At 40.8% G+C, this 19,101-nt stretch overlaps 1 protein-coding gene across 1 annotated transcript in view; it reads right to left on the reverse strand.

Moving 5' to 3' along the window:
* The window catches only part of MAD1L1 (mitotic arrest deficient 1 like 1), a 4,750,917-nt gene that overhangs the window by 3,102,120 nt on the left and 1,629,696 nt on the right, over positions 1–19,101 (reverse strand). The gene's annotated exons all lie outside the window — the stretch shown is intronic.

A 19,101-nucleotide genomic window follows, 5' to 3' on the forward strand; every position in this document is an offset into this window, starting at 1 on the left:
TACATTCTGTCAGTCTTCCCGACATAGAATTTACTACATACCCTGCATACGGCTAAATATATCACATGCATACTGGTACAAGTAGCCTTAGTCTTAAAATTAAATCATTCTCCTGTATCTGGGTGCAAGAAGATGGAACTATCATTAATATAAGGGCATGGTTTGAATGACTGTATACCATTAAGACCTGTTTTGAAGGCCAGACCAGTACTATTTCTGTGATCAAATATATGTGCATTTGTCCTTAGAATTATATATGTTTATATATATTTCTATGGATCCAACTTCATATATATATATATGTTTTGGAATGGGTTTTAGGGAGTGTACCTTTAAGCTGAAAAATTGTGTCATGTGATCTTAGGTCAATAGTTAAATATGGCATCTTAGGTACTTTGTTTTTATGTCAAACCTGAAGAAGCATTTGGTGAAAGCGCTTGTGTGTTTTATTAAAAGACTGTTCGTGAACCTGGATACTTGCCTGCGTTGGTTTTTTTGTCATAAAAAAACATATGTTTGTTATAATCAGAGACCCAATCAAAATCCACTATATTTTTCTTTCTTACAAATACTGCTAAGTATCAGTCTGCCCAAAAACATCTAGCTCTTCCAATAGAACTTTAACAGCAATTTCTACATAGTTTTACCAGTATAGTAAAGCAGACTCATAAATGCAATTCTAAACACAAGCAGGTGGGCCCTTGCCTTTGTAAACTAGCTTCATTATGGCAAATTTTTAGTTGTCGGGAATTTTAGAATAGTCTAGGATGCAGTTAAATGACCATGGTAGCACTTTTTTTTTTTTATATCAAGGTCCCAAGATCTTTGTGGTAAGTACTATCTGATTCCATTGTTCGTTTTTTTTTTTTTTTGGTCTCCTCAACAAGTCAACAATACCCTTGCCAGACATGGAAATATTTTGTAGCATACTTCCAGATACGCTCTGACCTAGCATATTCATATTAGGTCCAAAGAAGTTCAAGTGGAGAGTAAATAAATGTGCGATTTCACTTTTGGAGTTAATGCCTTATAAATCATAAAGTGTACCTGTGGTCTAGTATTCTTCCTGCTTTCTATCATACAGAAAACGTCTTGTTTTCCTTTATACCCCTAAAATGAGATTCTCCTTATACTGTTCTTGGTGTTTCCCCGACACAACTTGCAATAATTTTGTCAAGCCTATTAAGTTCCTTTTCAATTAATATATTCCTCCTACATTTCCTTTTTTATCAACCCAGTTCTCTTTTTTAAGCAACATTATGGTTGCATGATACAACTTCATTGCCCTTATGAACAAACCACAGCAGCCATAGGTAAACTCATCATTATACATTCCAAGCCACGGGTGACTGCTTAAAATGTAAACTAACTGTGAAAAGTCTGAACTACATGGACGATATTCTAATACGAGGGAGATTGAAGTCGAAGGGAGAAAGTCAGAACACTTCTGCAAAAGTAAAAGCCAGAAAAAGTAGTCACACTACAGTGATTTTTAAAAATGTCTGTCTAAGTTTGTTTACCAAGGTAGCACACTGATCACAACACACCATTTGCAGGCACTGTCTGGTTAACACCATAACTGGCAGGATCTGAACCTGCATGGGGAAACCCCAAAGAATTTCAAGCTCATTAAATTAATCACCCGGCCACAATATCTAGTATGTCTAAGATAACCAAGCCTCAAATAAAGCTGTTACAGCAAGATATAGAGTGGTAATAAAATTAAAATAAAGAAAATACTTAAAATGCTCACAAAACTAGTTGCAGATGCACCATTAGTAGGATAAGACAATGTGAATAATGCAGTCGGGTTGCAAAACAAAGACAGTATGGCACAGGAGCTATGATTTTTATAAAGAAGAGACCAAACAACTGTATTAGGAACATTTACAAATGCACAAAACAGATGTGCTCAAAAAGAAAAGGGATTCTCATCAATAGTCTACAGCTGTAAAAAAAAAAAATTCCATGAATTTCTAAGGAAAAAAAAGGTCATTTGGAAACAGACAACAAAGCCTGCAAAGTATGTTAAGAATATTTTAGTAGAGGGCATCTCAAAGATTGCAGAGGCTGTTGCTTATAAAGAATTATGATCTGAAAGTAGAATAGAGGCCAGGCAGGGAGAGCTGCATACTTTGCAGAGAGGCAAGCATGCCAAGTGTTAGAAGCACTAGACGCTCTTTGGGTAATACTACAGTTATTGTTAAAAGAGAAAAAGAAATTCCAGGCAAGTATGAACAACAATTTAGAAATGGTGGTAGGAAAGGATTGCAATGAGAGGTGGTATGAGAATGAGATCATCATCATTAAAGAAAGAAATTCATTTTTTTTCTGTTGGAGAATAAATTTGTGTATGGGGCTTAATATATGAAGACAGCGAAACAATAGTTGACAGTCAACTCAGAAAACAGATGTTTGAGAAATTACATCAGTCGTGTCTAATAACAGTTAAGTGTAAGAAAACAGCATGAAATACATTCATCAGGAATATTGATATAAATAGAACAAATAGTGCAGAACTGTGCTATATACAATGCATTCCATGGCAAAAGTCAAGAAGATATAGCAATGGATATGGGCCCATGCTTATTCTGGTACTGAACAACATCTCTACCTGTACAATGTTAAATGTAATTAGTACTACATTAAGTCTAAATTCATGAGATGGATAACGAGAGAGTGTGTGTGTGTGTGGGGGGGGTGTTGAGATTCTCGATGACATATCTGAAAATAACCCACAATGCAATACAAAAGTCCTATACATAAAAGACTGCATGAGTAGGAGCCGAAGCATGTCAGAATAAGTCCATCTGATTCTGTTAAATAGGGAAAGTGTAGAAAATTATACAAACAGAAAAAACCTTGAAAGACAAAACAGTAACAAAAGCTATGCATTACCTTGTTATTATGGAATAAAGAAAACAGCAGGGACTTACTCGCTTCGCTTAAATGTTAATGGGCAGAAAACTGAAAAGCTAATTATCTATGTGAGCTATACTGCTGAAGGCTGAAAATCAATACAAAGTGAAGGAAATGCTATAAAAGAATCCAGAGAGACACTACTACTATTATAATAAAACCATGAAAGACTGCCAGATCTTCAAGCTAGATAGGTAAAAGCTGTGGGAAAGTCTGCATCTCAAAGCTGAAGTTGTTAAAGAGCTGGACTATGATTTAATGTTGTTCATGAGGAAATTGAAATCTGTACAGGAGTCAACAATTATTTGAATAATACATCAAATGTGTCACAAAAATCCGCAGTGGTACAGCGGTAGCGTTGTTGCCTCACAGCAAGAGGTTCTCCTGTTCAATTCTCGTCTGGAGTGCCTTCTGTGCAGAGTTTGCATGTCCTCCCTGCGGTCGAGTGGCCTCCGAAAGACATGCGTGAATGGGCGTGCCTTCACTGTAGGGTGGGCATCGGGCTGGCAACTCGGCACCATAAAAAAATCAACTGCCAATCATTAGTGGTCCGGAGTTCCACGGTGGCGACCTCTAACCGGGAAAAGACAAACAACCAAAAGTGTCACAACCAGCTCTCTCACAAAACAAAAATAAAAAAAAAATAAAAACAGTTTGTGACAATTCTGTTATCCAAGAGTTGGAAAAAAAGAATCTTGTGCCTTCAAGTAAGGCTGCAGTGCAGCAAGAACCAACCCAAAATGAAAGCTGTCTAGCCAGACAGAATAGCAATATTAAACATTCCAGATGTGAAACATCAGTGAAGAAGCCAAACAAATACATGGACTAAGTTGGTCATTACACTACAGACTAAAAAGATGCATTTATAAACATTTCTGGACATGGTAAAGCTATTACCTGATGTAAAAGGCCTATGTATGCTAAGTGTACAGTTGAGGTTAATTTAAAATGCACAACTTAACATAATACACTCTACTTCCTAAAATGTATATAATTTATATGCAGTTGACTACTTCATTGAGAATACATGCCTTGAAACAGAACTGATCAGCAAAACACACATGCATACACAAAGTGCTAATGGCATACAATTACTGAACACTGCCTTGAAACAGCACACACACAACCAATGGCATACAGTTACTGAGCAAATGCACCACAATGTAAACATAAAGCATTTTGCAACAGAGGACAAGACCACTAAACACCATATGTGCATGTGTGTGTTAGGTGTGGGGGGGGTTGCCACTCACACTTGGCTTACTTTATTAATCTCACTTTTGAGTTCTTTGCACCTTCAAGAAAGAGTGATTAACTTTTAGTTATGTACTCACCATAACTTCAGATGTTTGGGATCCATCTCGCCTACATTCTGAATGATGGGTTCTGCCAAAGAGCTAAGTCTCTTATTGGCTGAGCTTACTATATCCCAGGATGCACCACTACCAGTCCCCAGATCTAGTTTGTCATGCACACACGCATACCCTGCTTATATAACATCGTCAGATGGAACAAGATACCTGAATCCTGGGTGGCTCACTGGAAAACACTCCTGGTACCGCGGAAAATGATGATGCTCTGCTCCTTAGATGCCACATCAAATTTGTAGTGGAAATGAAAAAGGCTATAGAAGTAGCCATAGCTCTGGTAGAATGAGCTTTGATAGATGATGTAAGATGTTTATTCAAGAAGAATAGGCCTGAGTTATGCAATCTCTGATCCATTTTGAGATTGTAGCTTTGTAATGGTTTGGCCCAATTTATTATCTGAGAAGGACACAAACAACTGGTCTGACTTGCTGAGTCCTGTCTAAATAGAAGCGTAATTGTCTGTGAACATCAATTTATGGAGAGTATATTCTCTTTCATTAGAGATTTTTTTTGGAAAAACTGGTAGCTCTAGAGATTGTTGAAGACAGAAACTAGAACAGACTTTGGGGACAAAGGATGGATTAGGCCTAAGTGATACTCTATCCTTGTGGAAAATCAAGTACGGTGGTTTAATAGACAGGGCTTGAAGCTCTGAGACTCTCCTTGCAGAGGTAATAGCCACTAAGAATGCAAGACAGATATTTTAATTGGAGATGTTAATGCACGAAGCACCAAATCAAGATCCCACGGAGGTGCAGGATGAAAACTGGTGGTCTTAACAGACTGGCACCTTTAATGATAGTCTGCTGCTCATCAAAGGAGGATCCGTGGATTCATGGAATTTAGATAGCAGCTAGTTGGACTTTAATAGTTGAGACAGAAGATCCCTGATTAAACAGGGATGTTAAGAATTTCAAAACCTCTGGGACAGGAGCAGTGATAGGGTCTAAGCCCTTGAGTTGAGCCCAGATAGCAAACCTCTTCCACTTACTGAGGTACAATTTGTTAGTGGTGGGTTTGTAAATGTGAACAACTTCCGGGTCTAGTGTGTGCCTTCTAACTAAGGTTGGAAGTGGAGGAGCCAAGCTGTCAATTTTAGAGATTGAAGGACTGATGCCAATGTCCCGACTGATGGATTAGCAAATCCGGGATCAGGTCCAAGGTCCACGGATGCGTCCACTGCATCTTTTTTTTTAGGAAAAACCATATCTGTGAGCCAGTATGGGGCAATCAGAATCATTGAAGACCCCAGTTGAGAAGCTTTTGAATAACTTTTGGAAGGAGTGGAATTGGAGGAAAGGCATAAAGTAGCCCTGTTGGCCAAGGTTGTGCTAGAGCATCCATGGCTGGTACTTCCTGATGTGGAATCAAGGAGAAAAACTCTGGCACTTGGTGTTTTGTCCCATCTCTTGAAAACCTGAGCTGCTACTTTGCCGTTTAGAGACATCATGATGAGGAGAGAGAATTGTCCTGCTAATTTTGTCCGCGCCACATTTGATTTTCCCGGGATGTGGGTCGCTACCAAGAAGCGTTGGGTGCTACCAGCCCATTCCCACACTCTCATGGCCTCTCTGCAAAGATCTGGTCCCTCCTTGTTTGTTCAGATACCAAACCACCGACATGTTGTCTGTATGGATGGCGATGATGCCTTGAGGAAGAAACTTGTGTAAGGCCTGTAGGGATAGAAGAACAGCCCTCATCTCCAACACGTTGATGTGGAGAAGAGCAGCCAGGAGCCCTGAACTAGCCTGCCCAGACAATGCCCCCCCCACCCTATCTGGGAGGCATCTGTCGTCCGGGTAACTACTGGAGGGGGGAGAACAAAGGGTTTTCCGTGATCCAAGTTGGATGTCTGAAGCCACCAGCGAAGTCCCTTTTTGCATATTCCCAATCATGATGTGATGATTGAGGGAAGATCCTGAAAGGACCATTGAGTTGACAAGAGCCACTGAAGAATCCTCATGTGTAATCTTGCTAGAGGAACTAAAAGAAGCAGACATTGAGCCTAAAACCTGTAGGACCATCCTGGCTGGGGCTTTGGATCTCGAGACCAGAGCTTGAACTTGGCCCTGTAAGATTCGGATCCTTTCGGCAGGAAGAAAGACGCAAATCAATCTTGAGTCTATCTCTGCCCCTATAAATTTTATGCTGAGAGGGCAGCAAGACAGACTTTGACCAATTGAATGTAATCCTAGGGAAACACCCAGGAGATGGTGGCTTTGAGGTTGTCCATTAGTAGATGCCTGGTGGTGGCAGTCAGGAGCCAGTCGTCGAGATAGGGAAACACTTGGAATCCAAGACTTCTCAGGTGAGCCGTCACTACTGCCAAACACTTGGTGAACACCCTGGGGGCTGTGGTGAGACCAAAGGGCAGAGCACAAAATTGGTAATGACTGACTCCCAGGCTGGATACCTTCTGGACGCCTGATGTCGGCGCGAATGTGATAATAGGCGTCCTTGAGGTCTATGGAGCACATCCAAACATCCTTCTCCAACAACGGAGAATGGATTGTGTGACCATTCGAATCTGGATGGTTCAGTCTGCTGAGATCCAATATTGGTCTCAGGTCCCCTGTCTTTGGCACTAAAAAGAACCTGGAGTAATTTCCTGATCCGATCTGGTCTGTGGGACCGGTTGGATGACTCCTTTCTAGCAGCTTTAAAGCTTGACTGGGTGGTGGGCCGGGATTCTCTTGGACGGAGGTGAGTCTTTGAATGGGATGGTGTAACCTCCGCACCCATCTGTCCTGAGTGATTGACTCCCAGGCTTCTAGGTGCTTGGCAAACGACACCCGACTGGCTCGAGCAGCACAGCCGGGCAATCCCTCATGTCGTGGGGAGGCTGAAGAGCCACGAAAGGACTCGCGGTCTCCAGAACTGCCTCTGGACGGGAATCTTCCTGCTGTTGGGAGAAAAACTTGATTTTGAACCACATTTTCTCCTTTGGCCTTGGGGTAAGGGAGTGGAATAACGGGCCCCTCCTCTTGCTCACAGCGGTAAGGGTGTCTTTCACCTTGGGTCCAAACAATGAGGACCCATCAAAGGGAGGAAGACTTGAAGGCCTCGCCAGGCTTGTCGAGCCACGCCTGTGCCTGCCGCTCCCCCGCCCCTCGCATGGGAAATGAGCCTCATGGAAGTTAGAAATTGGATAGCCAACTGAGAGCTAACCGACTGGGCTAGCTGCTCAGGTAGGTTACCGAGAGGAATCTGACAACTCCTTGACCAGATCCCTCTGAAGCCTTGTAAAATGTGCCAAATAGTTCAGAGACCTTAAGGTAAAGGCCGCTGAAGTCAGGGTGCGCTTCCCTATCCATACTCCTAGACTCCTTATTAGGAGGATGGATAGAGCCTCTGCCACGCCCTGTTGTGTAGCAGATGCCACCACCATGGCATCTACAGCCACGCCTTTAGTAAGGAACTCCTTCTCGGGGAGCAGATAAGAATTTATTTGGGCGAGAAGGACTGGTTCCACGGTATCTGGATGTTCCGACAAACTAAATCCAGAAGCGAGACACCCAGGAGGCGGAGGGCTGAGCCCCAAAGGCCTTGAGGAGCACTGATTCGTCAGCAGAGGGGTTTGGATATCCAGCTGTTTGAGGATCTCTAAGATGTCTGCAAATGAGACATCATCCGAGGAGGACCCTCCGCATCATCCATATCAGTGTCTGATGTAATAGACTCGGGAGTCCACGTGCTTCCTCTTGCACGATCTCTTCCTTGGGGTTCCTCTGAAGATAACTCCGAAGAACCCTCAGGAGGAGGAACCCCACTGGGGTAACCTCAGGCCTCGGCGGGCCGCTGGCTACGGACAGGGGAACAGCCAAAGACCCAGTCTCCACGCCCAGGAAGGTGCTGGTAAACCGGAGAGATGGCGAAGAGGACTTGGCCAAGGCACTCCTCATGGCCCTGAAAGCCGGACCCCAGAATCCTGGGAGTGTCCGGAGCCGATAGCCGACGGGAGTCCCGCAGGGGGAGGCTCGAACCGAAGCATAGGTCCCGAAACATCACCCCCGGTCCAGCCGAAGAAGTAGGCCGGGTTGGAGTAAGGGTCGGAGCCGACCCTAGAATCTCCACCGGCTCCAACAGCACCTGCTCGGTCGGAGGAGGAATGGCAACGGGTGGGCAGGTCATCGGCTCCGAAACCAGCTGGGTCGGAACCGAAACAAATTTTGGAAGACTGGGGACTGGAACAGTCTTTGGAGCACCCTGTCGATATCAGAATCCGACATCCTCAAGACCGAGAGGAAACAGAACGGGTTCGAGAAGGCCTCTCCATCGGCCCCAAAGGGCTAGGGGACCGGCTCCGGCGACTCGGTGAGTATCGGCGCCGAGGAATACTCACAGCAGATTCCATCGGTGCCGAGGTAGACCGCCGAGGAGGAAGTGTCTGAGCGACCCTTGTCGGCTCCGAGAGCAGTGGAGCGGTGACCCGCCTCGATGCCCCAGCCATCGGCTCCGAGACAGAGGAGTCGATACTGGTGGCATCGAGGCAGACTGTTCCAACCTCGGCTCCAAGTCTTTGGAGCCAAGGAGAGGCCTGCCTAAGTTTCTTGGCAGTCGGGTCCGCCGGACTGGTCGGAACCAAGCCCTTTTCTTTGGTTGGAGCAGGAGAGGATGCCAAGGCTTCTTCAAAGGAGGGTTTAACTAACCTTTAAAATCAATTTATTTTTCCTCTCCTGGAGGACCCTTGAGGAAAAAGCGTGACATACACTGCATGACTCCTGCAAGTGCTTTGCCCCGAGACAATATACACAGAGCGAATGATAGTCTGTGATAGACATTTTAAACCCACATTTACATTTTTAAAGCCGAAGGCCTAGGGGTTTGAGACATGTTGATACACAAATCTAGTCACTCTGACAGGAAAGTACACTAAATTTCTACTGCTGATAAATTAAAGCTTACAGTAATAATTAATGCCAACTCTTCCTGTAAAAAGAACAGGTAACTCTAACCAATTTGTATAATTACTAGAGACCCTGTAAGTATAAAGGTTAACAGTCCGGGAAGGCCCTGGATGGAGGGGGAAAACAAACTGAACCCAATCACACACAACAATTCAAAATCCAAATCGTACACAAAGTTAGCGATAGTTAAAACAGCTTTTGTGAGCAAAACAGCAAAAACTGACAGAAAAGTTAGTTTAATAAACTACTTAGCCCAGCCAGCTCGAGACCACGTCTTCGCAGGGAAGCGGCAAATGAGATCTGGGGGACTGGTAGTGGTGCATCCTGGGATATAGTAAGCTCAGCCAATAAGAGACTTTTGGCATAAGCCGACCGAGGGATCGGCTCCGAACCCATCATTCAGAATGTAGGCGAGATAGGATCACATAACATCAGCAGAAATAAAAATAAAAACTTACTTCACCTTTTTAAGAGACTGCAAGCTCAGAGACTTTACAAAACAGGACACTTCTAGCACCAACAAATCTAACATTGTCCAAACAAAAGTACACAAGCAGAGTATACCTGTTTAAGTAAAACTTACCAAAACAGTACATCTTCAAATTACCACTACTGAAGTAGTCTTAGCTATAAGTCTTAGCTATATGGATTATATCCTGCAAAGGATATAACAGCTGTCCCAGCTTCCAAAGCTTCAGACAACCTTCCACTTACCCAAAATGTTGGGCAGCTTGAGCTAAGCCGATTAAAAGACACATTTGGGCACACAGCCCTTCAGAGCTTTCCTGCCAACAGACAGAGGGAGGGTGAACAATGTTAGGAACTACAACAAAAAAATAAGGGGGACTGAGGGAGGGAGGGAGCAACTATAACAATGATCATTCAAACATCTACTGTTATATTAAGTTTTACTTATACAACTGTACTATCTTCATCATACTGATCACTGCTACAGCTACATGTGGGAGGTGAAAGGAGAGGAGTTCAGCTGCCCCTGAAGAATGGTCCTAGCAAAGCTTGATCTGGACTTAGAGAAGGAAAAAGCTTATAACGCTTTGTAAAGGTATTTACAGAGGATCAAGTAGCAGCTTCTAGAATACTTGTAGAATCCAACCCTTTTCAAAAACCCATACATGAAGCCAAGGTCTGGGCTGAGTAGGCCTTGACCCGGCCTGGAATTATTTTCTTATGGTGAGTATAACAAAAAGTTATTACCTTTCGTTATACTCACCATACTAACTATTTACAAAAGTCTGTTTAACACAGGCTGACCCTTCTTACCTTCACAAGAAATGAACAACTGATACAAAGATCTAAAATATTTATTTCTGTCAAGATAGTACCCGAGTTGTCTGTGAACATCCAAGATAAAAAGTATCCTTTATCCCTAATCTTTAGGTTCAGGATACCACTTTAGGCACAAAAGGAGAAGTAGCTCTCAAAGAAACCCTGTTCCTATCGAAAATTAGATAGGGTTGACACACTATAAAAGCTTAAGGCTCGGATATCCTTTTGGGAGAGGTCCAAGCAATAAGTAAATATGTTTTCCATGTTAAGAACCATAAGTCAGCCAGATTAGCCGGCTCAGATGGAGCAAGTGTTAGCTTCTCCAACAGAAAATTAAGATCCCAAGGAGGGGCCACTTGTTTGCTTGGAAGACTCTTACACAAAACCCCTTTCAATTACAGTTTGACATGAGACTGCATTTAAAGCGCAGGATCCATGGACAGACATGCTGAAATGGCCAATAAATGATCCTTGATAGAGGAATAAGACAGGCCATAGGATAATAACTCACAAATATTGCAGAGCCAAAGAACTAGCCCTGAATGGGTGCTGGTTATATTGCTGGCTCCAACTAGAAAACTTTTTACATTTCCTAATATATGATTTTTTAGTAGCAGGATTTCTTGCCTCCATTAGTACCTGCTGCATGTCCATAGTAAAAATATGCTTAAAAGGAATTAAGACCCTATCATCCAGACATTCAGTTGAAATTGATTGATTCTGAGGTATATCAAACACCTCGGTTCTTGTCTGAGTAAATTCTGTGAGGAAGCTTTTGGTAACTGCACCTGTCCATTTCCAAAAGAAGGGAGAACCACAGTTGCTTGGGCTGTAAGGGAGTCCCTCACAATGATCTTCACGGATTCCTTCTGGATATTAGGGGAAAAAGGTGGAAAAGCATACAGGAACATTTCTAAGCAGAAGAAAAGACATCTGTCTTCCAGGACCTCTTGCCTGGAGTCCTGGAACAGAATCTTGCCAGTTGACTGCTTGGAGAGGAGGCAAAAGGTCTACTTGAGGAACTCCCAACAGATGGATCAAATCTTGGAAGACCCCCAATCTGGTTTCCATTCATGAATGTCTGCCCTGGTCCTGCTCAGCTTGTCTGGCCACAGAATTTTGCTCTGACACAATGTAGGATTGTCTGTAGAATGAGACTGTGCTGTGAAGCTATACTGCAAGCTAACATGGCTAGTCTGCAAAGTGGGTACAACCTGGTTCCAATTTGCTTGTTGAAGTACCACGTCTTATGTACTGTCTGTAACCACTTGAAGAAGGCCTAGGGACCAAAGATGATTCAGAGAGTTGAGTGCTATGATCAGAACAAGAATCTCCTTGATATTTATGTGCTTGCATGTGATCTTGGTGTCCCACATCCCCCACACTTTTATCCCTCTTGAAAATGCTCCCAAAGCAAAGTCCGAAGCATCTGTGGTGACTGACTGCTTCGGAGGAGGGAGAAGAGGAGACCTGTATTTAAGGATATATGTTGTCTCCGCAAAAAGATTTCTCTTCTGACAAACCCCAATACATGGATTTGAAAAGATAAAGGATGTTGGAGTTGGGATCAAAGAGATTTCAGATACCATTGTTATATTTCTCATGTGGAGTCTTACCAGGGATGATATGACAATCGTAGATGCCATGCGATCCAAAGTCCTGAGCTATTCCCTTGCAATGACCAAAGTCTGAGTGAAAAACCTTAGAATGTTGTTTGTCTTTCGGCTTTTATCGGTTAGGGGTCGCCACAGCAGAACTCCGGTCCGCTAATGATTGGCAGTAGACTTTCACAAACGCCCAGGTGCCAGCTTGACGTTCAAACTTCAACAAAGGCATGCCCATTTACGCATGTCTTTCAAACGCCCACCCAACCGTGGGGAGGACTTAGAATAATATCTAGATAAAGATCTATTTTTTTTTCCTGTGGAAGAAAAGCTCTTTGAACAGAGATGACTAGTTGACAATCCCAGACACAAAATCCTATGTGAAGAAGTCAAGAAAGACTTTTGATCACTTTCTTGGAATCCCAGCTTTTGTAAGAGAGCTCTCACTACATTGACATATTCCTGACACTTTTAAAAAGACTCTACAAAGATAAGCAAGTCCTACAAATACTGAAAAATGTGGAAACCCTGTAGCCTTCGATGAGCTATAACTAGAGTCAGACACTTTGTGAACATTGATAGTCCAAAAAGGTAAGGATGAGAACTGATACTGTAATCCAAACAAACAAAATGTTAAGAAACATCTGAAGTCTGGATGGACTGGGGTGTGATGAGCATTGTTTAAGTCTAGTGTTGCCAGGAAACTGGAACGAGGAAAAAGAGGTAACAGATTACAAAGTGGCGTCATTTTGAATTTGGGCTCTACCACAAACAGATTTAGGAAAGAAAGATCCAGAACTGGTCTCCAAGAACTTACTTTCTTTGGTACTAGGATCATCAATGAATGAAAACCCTTCCCCATCTGGGAAGGAAGAACTGGTTCTATTATTCCTTTGGACAGCATGCGAGGAAGAAATTTTGGAAACGTTTTTGATCTGTAAGATGAGTAAAGACCCCCCTACAAAAGAAGGAATTTCCTTCCCCTGCCATCTATAACCTTGATGAATGATTTTCAGGAACCATTTGTCAAACTATCATTTTCCAAAGAGAAAAATGGAGATTCCAACTTTCTGAAGAAGAAAACAAACGGGCTAGAGTGGTAAGGGTTCACACGGTCTCTAGAACAGTCATTCATGCCTGTTGAACTGTCCTTGTTTTGGGGAGGTTTGAGAATTCTTTTTGGAACCCCCTTCCCATTTCCTCTTAAATGCGTCTTTGCTTGTATTTTGTTGAGACTGTTTATTCTGTTCTTTTTTGCCAAAAATTAGATGAGGTGATATTCCCTGAACTTGCATGATGGCTGCACATGGAGTAACAGCTTATTTCTAGCTCTCCCAGCGTGAAAACAGAAACTCAGCAGAGAAGGCCAGTAGACTTGTGTTTATGAGTAAATTTCAGTAACTGGCTAGTAAGTGTACTGCCTGGATATCAGGAATAAAAAACAATACAGATGGCCTGGAAAAAATCAGCTACAAAAAGTGAGGAAAAAACACTGACTGGGGAAAGTTCTGCAGCTGTTCTGCAACTTTTAGATACGACTTCCAGTAACCTAGAGGAAGATATGACAACTGCATAAAGACCTGGTTAAAATAAACAAAACACTGTTGGAAATATATCAACATATACCAGCAAAAGGCTAGAAAAATGGAAGAAACTTTAAACATATATTCAGGTGAGATGATAAAACTGCAAAAATCAGAGGTAGAAATAAAGAAAACGGCTGACTGAATATCAGACTGCTCAGGAAAAAATGTTTCAAAAAAATAGTGGAATTAGAGGACAAAGCATGTAGGGAAAACCTGAGATTTCCAGCTATACCAGAGTAACAGGAAAGAACAGACAGCATTAATTTTATGAAAGCACAAATAAGCAACTTCTGCCACAAATTTTTCAGAATCAACTCCATAGCAGGAGTTGATAGCTGAAAGCACACATCGTGTGTTTGCTCCAGACCTGGCTATAAGACAGCAACCTATACCTTTGACAGTAAAGATGCAATCTTAACAGCAGGAGGACTTGATTCTGACAACATTGTGGCAGAAGGACAAAGTATTAAAAGTGGGAGACAGCAGAGTGTTTGTGGAGAATGATTACTCACTGTACACCAGACAGAAGAGGAGCACATTTATTCCACTATTCAGGGAATGTCAAGATGCAGGTATGAGATTCAAACTGCAATACCCAGCTGTCTTCAAGGTATTCTTCCCTGGGGGGGACAAAATCATTTTTTGATTTAGTACATGCTAAAGAAGAAATACAAAAGTTTCTACAACAAAATGTAAGGTGTGAAACAGAAGGGGATTCTGCTTCTTGTTCTTCTGGTAATAAAGACCACAGAGAGACTGTACCTGTGAAACCTTTTCAAAATTTTCAACGGAAAATGTTGGAGAGAAGGAATGGAACATGAGAGTTGACTACAAGAATACGGAGTATGTTGGAAATGAAGTAGAGACAGGATTTCAGGGATTAACAGTAATAAAACCAGTAACTTAATATGGGATTACAAAGCAATAATTATATTTGTGAAATATGACAGAAAAAGAAACTCTGGAAATAATTGACTTTTTCAGAATATGTTGGACTTGTGTGGGACTCTAAAGCATATGCCCTACTTCATGTCATTGATGTTTTGAAAAGTGCTTTGGGGAGTGGAAGAGGAGGCAGATAGTTAAGTGTAATTTTTTTCTTATATAGTACCAATTTTGGACATGTGGTTTTCTTTGCATGCTATACGGTAAATTTTTTTTCAGTTATTTGTAAGTGTAATGGGATTGTAAACAGGTTCTGCCATTTTTCTTTTCTTTCTCCCTTCTCTCTCTCCCTTCTTGTTCAGCTTTAAAAGATATAGGAACCGCAATTTACAAAAAAAAAAGCCTGGTTAAAAAGCAGAATAAAAGAAAAATTAATGTGATTTTTCTCATTCTTGCATGGGGAAATGACTGGATTAAAGACCTCAGATTGATTTAGTAACAAGTTTTGAGAGAGAGCAAGTAAATGAAAAAGAACACTGAATATTATGATGCTTTTTTTTTTAGAAAATACCATGTATCCTCAGTAACAATTCTGCAGATGGTCTTCATGTTTCCATTGAAACAATCTAATGAACAGAACCTAGCTGCCTGTGCCTCATGTCTCCATGGAGACAATCTGATAGAGACAAGCTGACTACAGTCTAGTGGAGAGTGACTGGCCGAGGCAAAAAAAGAGAAATTGGCTAGGAGATGATCATCTCTGAAAGGATTCAGGAGTTTTTCCAAAGTGTATAATGTTCTCTGAAACATTCAGGGGCTTTCACAAGGTAGTTAACTTTCTCTGAAAACACTTGAGGGTTTTCCCAGCTGGGAGAGCTATAAAGATAAGACAAAACCAGTCCGCACTTTGGAGAAGCACAGGCTGCACCATGCATCTTAGCATGGATGACCTTTCTTTTAAGGTAGTCTGTCAGTGTGGTTGCCAGTTTGGGACTTTTGTTCCTATTAGGAGTGTAAAACTTCAATGTTTAAAGGTGTACATAGTTTTGTGTGTTACTATTAAGTTAACAGGTTTTAGGGGGGTACTAGGGTGTGTTTTTTTAGGGCTTTCAATAAAACAAAGTTTTATAAGCTACGACATAGGCTCAAATTGATAATGACAAGTAACAACTGTATAAAAGTTCAACCTGCCAAAGAGTGCATGCATTTAACACAAAAGCTGGAACCAGACATTTTACAAAAATTTTACATAAAAGGTGAGAATAATTTTTAATACAATGATGCTTTCTTTAATATCTTAAAATGTAAACAGCCTCACACATAAATGCAAAAAATAAATAGTGAGCTATATTAACAAAAGCACAGTGCAAATATCTATGTTACAGGAGACGCACTTCGAAAGAAATTGAATTTGATAAAGAAAGGTTTTCAGGATGGTTATCCAGTGGAATACCTGGGACAAAGGAAAAGAGGAATTGCTTATATTAATTGCAAGAGGAGCACCAATAGTGATAGAAGAAGGTGAAGATAATAATGGCAGATTTGTAGTACTAAGGGGCTAATGGCAAGGGAAGAGGATTACACTGGAATGTACGTACATTCCACCTAAAACTGCTATAGTGGAGCTTAAGAAATTTTGAGGAGAAATAATCAGTTTTCAGCTAGGAATATTACATACAGGTGGGGACTTTAATTTGATTTGCAGCAGTGAAGATGTGTCTAAGGAGCCCAGAAGGGAAAATATAAAAAGGAGGGTAGATTTTCGAAGAAATTTATGAAAATATTTGGCATGGAAGATGCGAATTCAGTAATAGGAGTTTGGAATGAATTTACATATTATTCCTCAAGATATAAAAATTGGGTTAGGCCAGCCAAAATTTACATTTCACAGAAACATGTGAATTTAATTGAAGGTCTTAAAACCCACCCGATAACTATTTCACATCATGTGCCAATAATAGCCAAAATAAAAACACAAGGTAATGAAATAAAAATGAGACATTGGTGTTTTCTCCCCTATTTGTTGAAAAGACAGGAATATAAGGAATGGATGGTGGAGATTATTCAGGAGATGTTAGAGGGGACTGAAATTTCTTCTGAAAATACAGCTAGGGAGTGGGATAAAGGTAAGGTGGAGTTTAAAAACAGGGTGGAAATAAAGGAAAGGGAGCTATGGTTAAGAAGTAACAAGAATTATTTAGAAGGACTGATGAATGTTAAAGTATTGCAGAATAGGGGGATTCTCACAGAACAAGAGGAAGAGCAACTGCAGAATGCTACGCAGAAAATAAGGGATTACCTTGATAATATACATAAGCTTAAAAAGCTTGCTGTTAAGCAACTGCTTTTTTTTTTTTGATAACACCAGAGCACAAAAACTTTTAGCACAATGACTCAAGCAACAAAGTAGAAAGGACTGTTGCCAAACATAGGGAGCCTATAACAAAGAAGGTAACAAGTGATCCTGCAGAAGTATTAGAAATATTTCGGAAATTCTATGGAGTCTCTATAAAGCAGAGAAATATGAAAATCAAGAAAAGATGCACATATAAATGTTTATGGAAGAATTAAATATGCCAATGTTAGAGGCAGATGAGGCTCAGTTACTAACAGGATAGGAGGAGATGAGATAAAAGATGTGATGTATTACCAACCTACAGGGAAAGTCACCAGGAATAGATGGTATTTCTGTGGAGGTTTGGAAGCTAGGAGGAAAAAACTGATAAAGATCTGGAAGGTTTTGTTTAATAATATCTTAAGGGGAGGAGAAGTACCATTATCTTGTAAGAAAACAGTGGTAGCTGTAATACATAAAGAGGGTAAAAATCCATCAGATCCAGATTCATACAGGCCCATTTCAATACTAAACTATGACTGCACAGTTTTCATGTCTATAATGTCTAAAATGACAAAAGTAATACCAAAACTGATAGATATTGGTCAGTGTGGTTTTGTGAAGGGGAGACAAACATTTGACATCAATAGAACATTGATGACACACAGGGAAGCAGAATGTAGAAAAATACCATTGTTGCTGGTGGGTCTTGATGCAGAGAAAGCATTTGACAGAGTAAGCAGGGTAATGGAAGCATTTACATTTCCTGAAGAAATTATAAGGTTGATTGGGAGAATATATGAGGGATTGGAGGAGAAAATTAGAGTGGGTGTAGTCCTCTCTGATAATTTCTGTTTCAGAAGAGGAACCAGGCAGGGTTGTCCTCTTTCCCCATTGTTATTTGCATTACATTTAGAACCACTGGCAAAGAAAATAAGGGACTCAGAAATTCAAGGATATAGTTGGTATGGTAGTCAAGAAAAGCTGGCTTTACTTGCAGATTATATTAATTTGTACCTGACAAAACTTGAAAAAGATATTACAGTGTTGTGGAACATTTTGAGACAGTTTTAGATCTTCTTGGGACACAGAATTAATGAAGCTAAAAAAAGAACAAAGGCAATAGCAGTAAAATATGTACCCACACATTAACTGGTTCAGGAATACCCATACTTATGAGGAGATGATAAAATAAAATATTTAGGAGTATGGAATAAAAATGATTCTAGTGTGGCAGCTAAGGATATGTGGGAAGAGACTAAACAAAAGATATTACAAAAACTCAGAAAATGGAAGCTTTGTTATATGGATATGGATAGTAAGATGCAACCAGTTAAAATGTTTTAGTCCCTTTAGTTTTACGCACAGGACAGGCATATTTTTATCAACCAGAGTAGAAGGTGTGGGCAGTAATTAATAAACAGCTGAAGGACTTTATCTGGGAGGGGAAGATGGCATGATTCAAGTGGGAATAAGATGATTCTTCCAACAGAACAGGGCAGATTGGGATTACCCAATTGGAAGGGGTATTTCATAGGTACACAGTTAAGACTCCTACACATAGCACAAGCAAAACACTATAATTCAAAGTGGAAAGGGATGATAATGAAACACAAGGGAAGCTTAAGAAACAAGGAGAGACTGGTACTTTCGATGTAGGCCATTAAGGAGAATAACAAAAACCATGCACAATATTATATCCATAAGGTAGTAGAAAGTATTCTAAGAACTAAACCCACACAGGAATGGAGAAAGGAGATTCTGCAGATAGGGATGAGTGCAATTAGGGATACAGGCAATAGGCAAGAGGGACCAGTAATTTATTGGAGAAAACTGGCAAAGGAACAAAGATATTGGGAGCAAATAACTTGAAAGGGAAAGATGATAGAATGGGAAGTTGCCAAGAATTTATTTGGACTGCAGGTTAGATATTACTTTCCCTGATCAAGGATTGATATTACAGTACAGACAAAGAGAAAAAATATGGGAGTCTTAAACAAAAGACCAGCACTGGTAGAGTTTTTAATAGACTATAGAACAGAAGCTGCCATTAAAAAAGGCATAATTAATATAGCATATAAAACATTGAATGACAACTATAAGAATCCATCAGAGGAGATTAGAAAGGATTGGGAAGAGATATTGGATAAGCAATTCACAAAGAAATAATGGGAGGATATATGTCAGTCTCCCAAATATGCAACAAAA

Source organism: Protopterus annectens, chromosome 12.part0 (genome assembly GCF_019279795.1).
Source record: "Protopterus annectens isolate FY-2018-M chromosome 12.part0, PAN1.0, whole genome shotgun sequence".
NCBI classification, from domain to species: Eukaryota; Metazoa; Chordata; order Ceratodontiformes; family Protopteridae; genus Protopterus; species Protopterus annectens.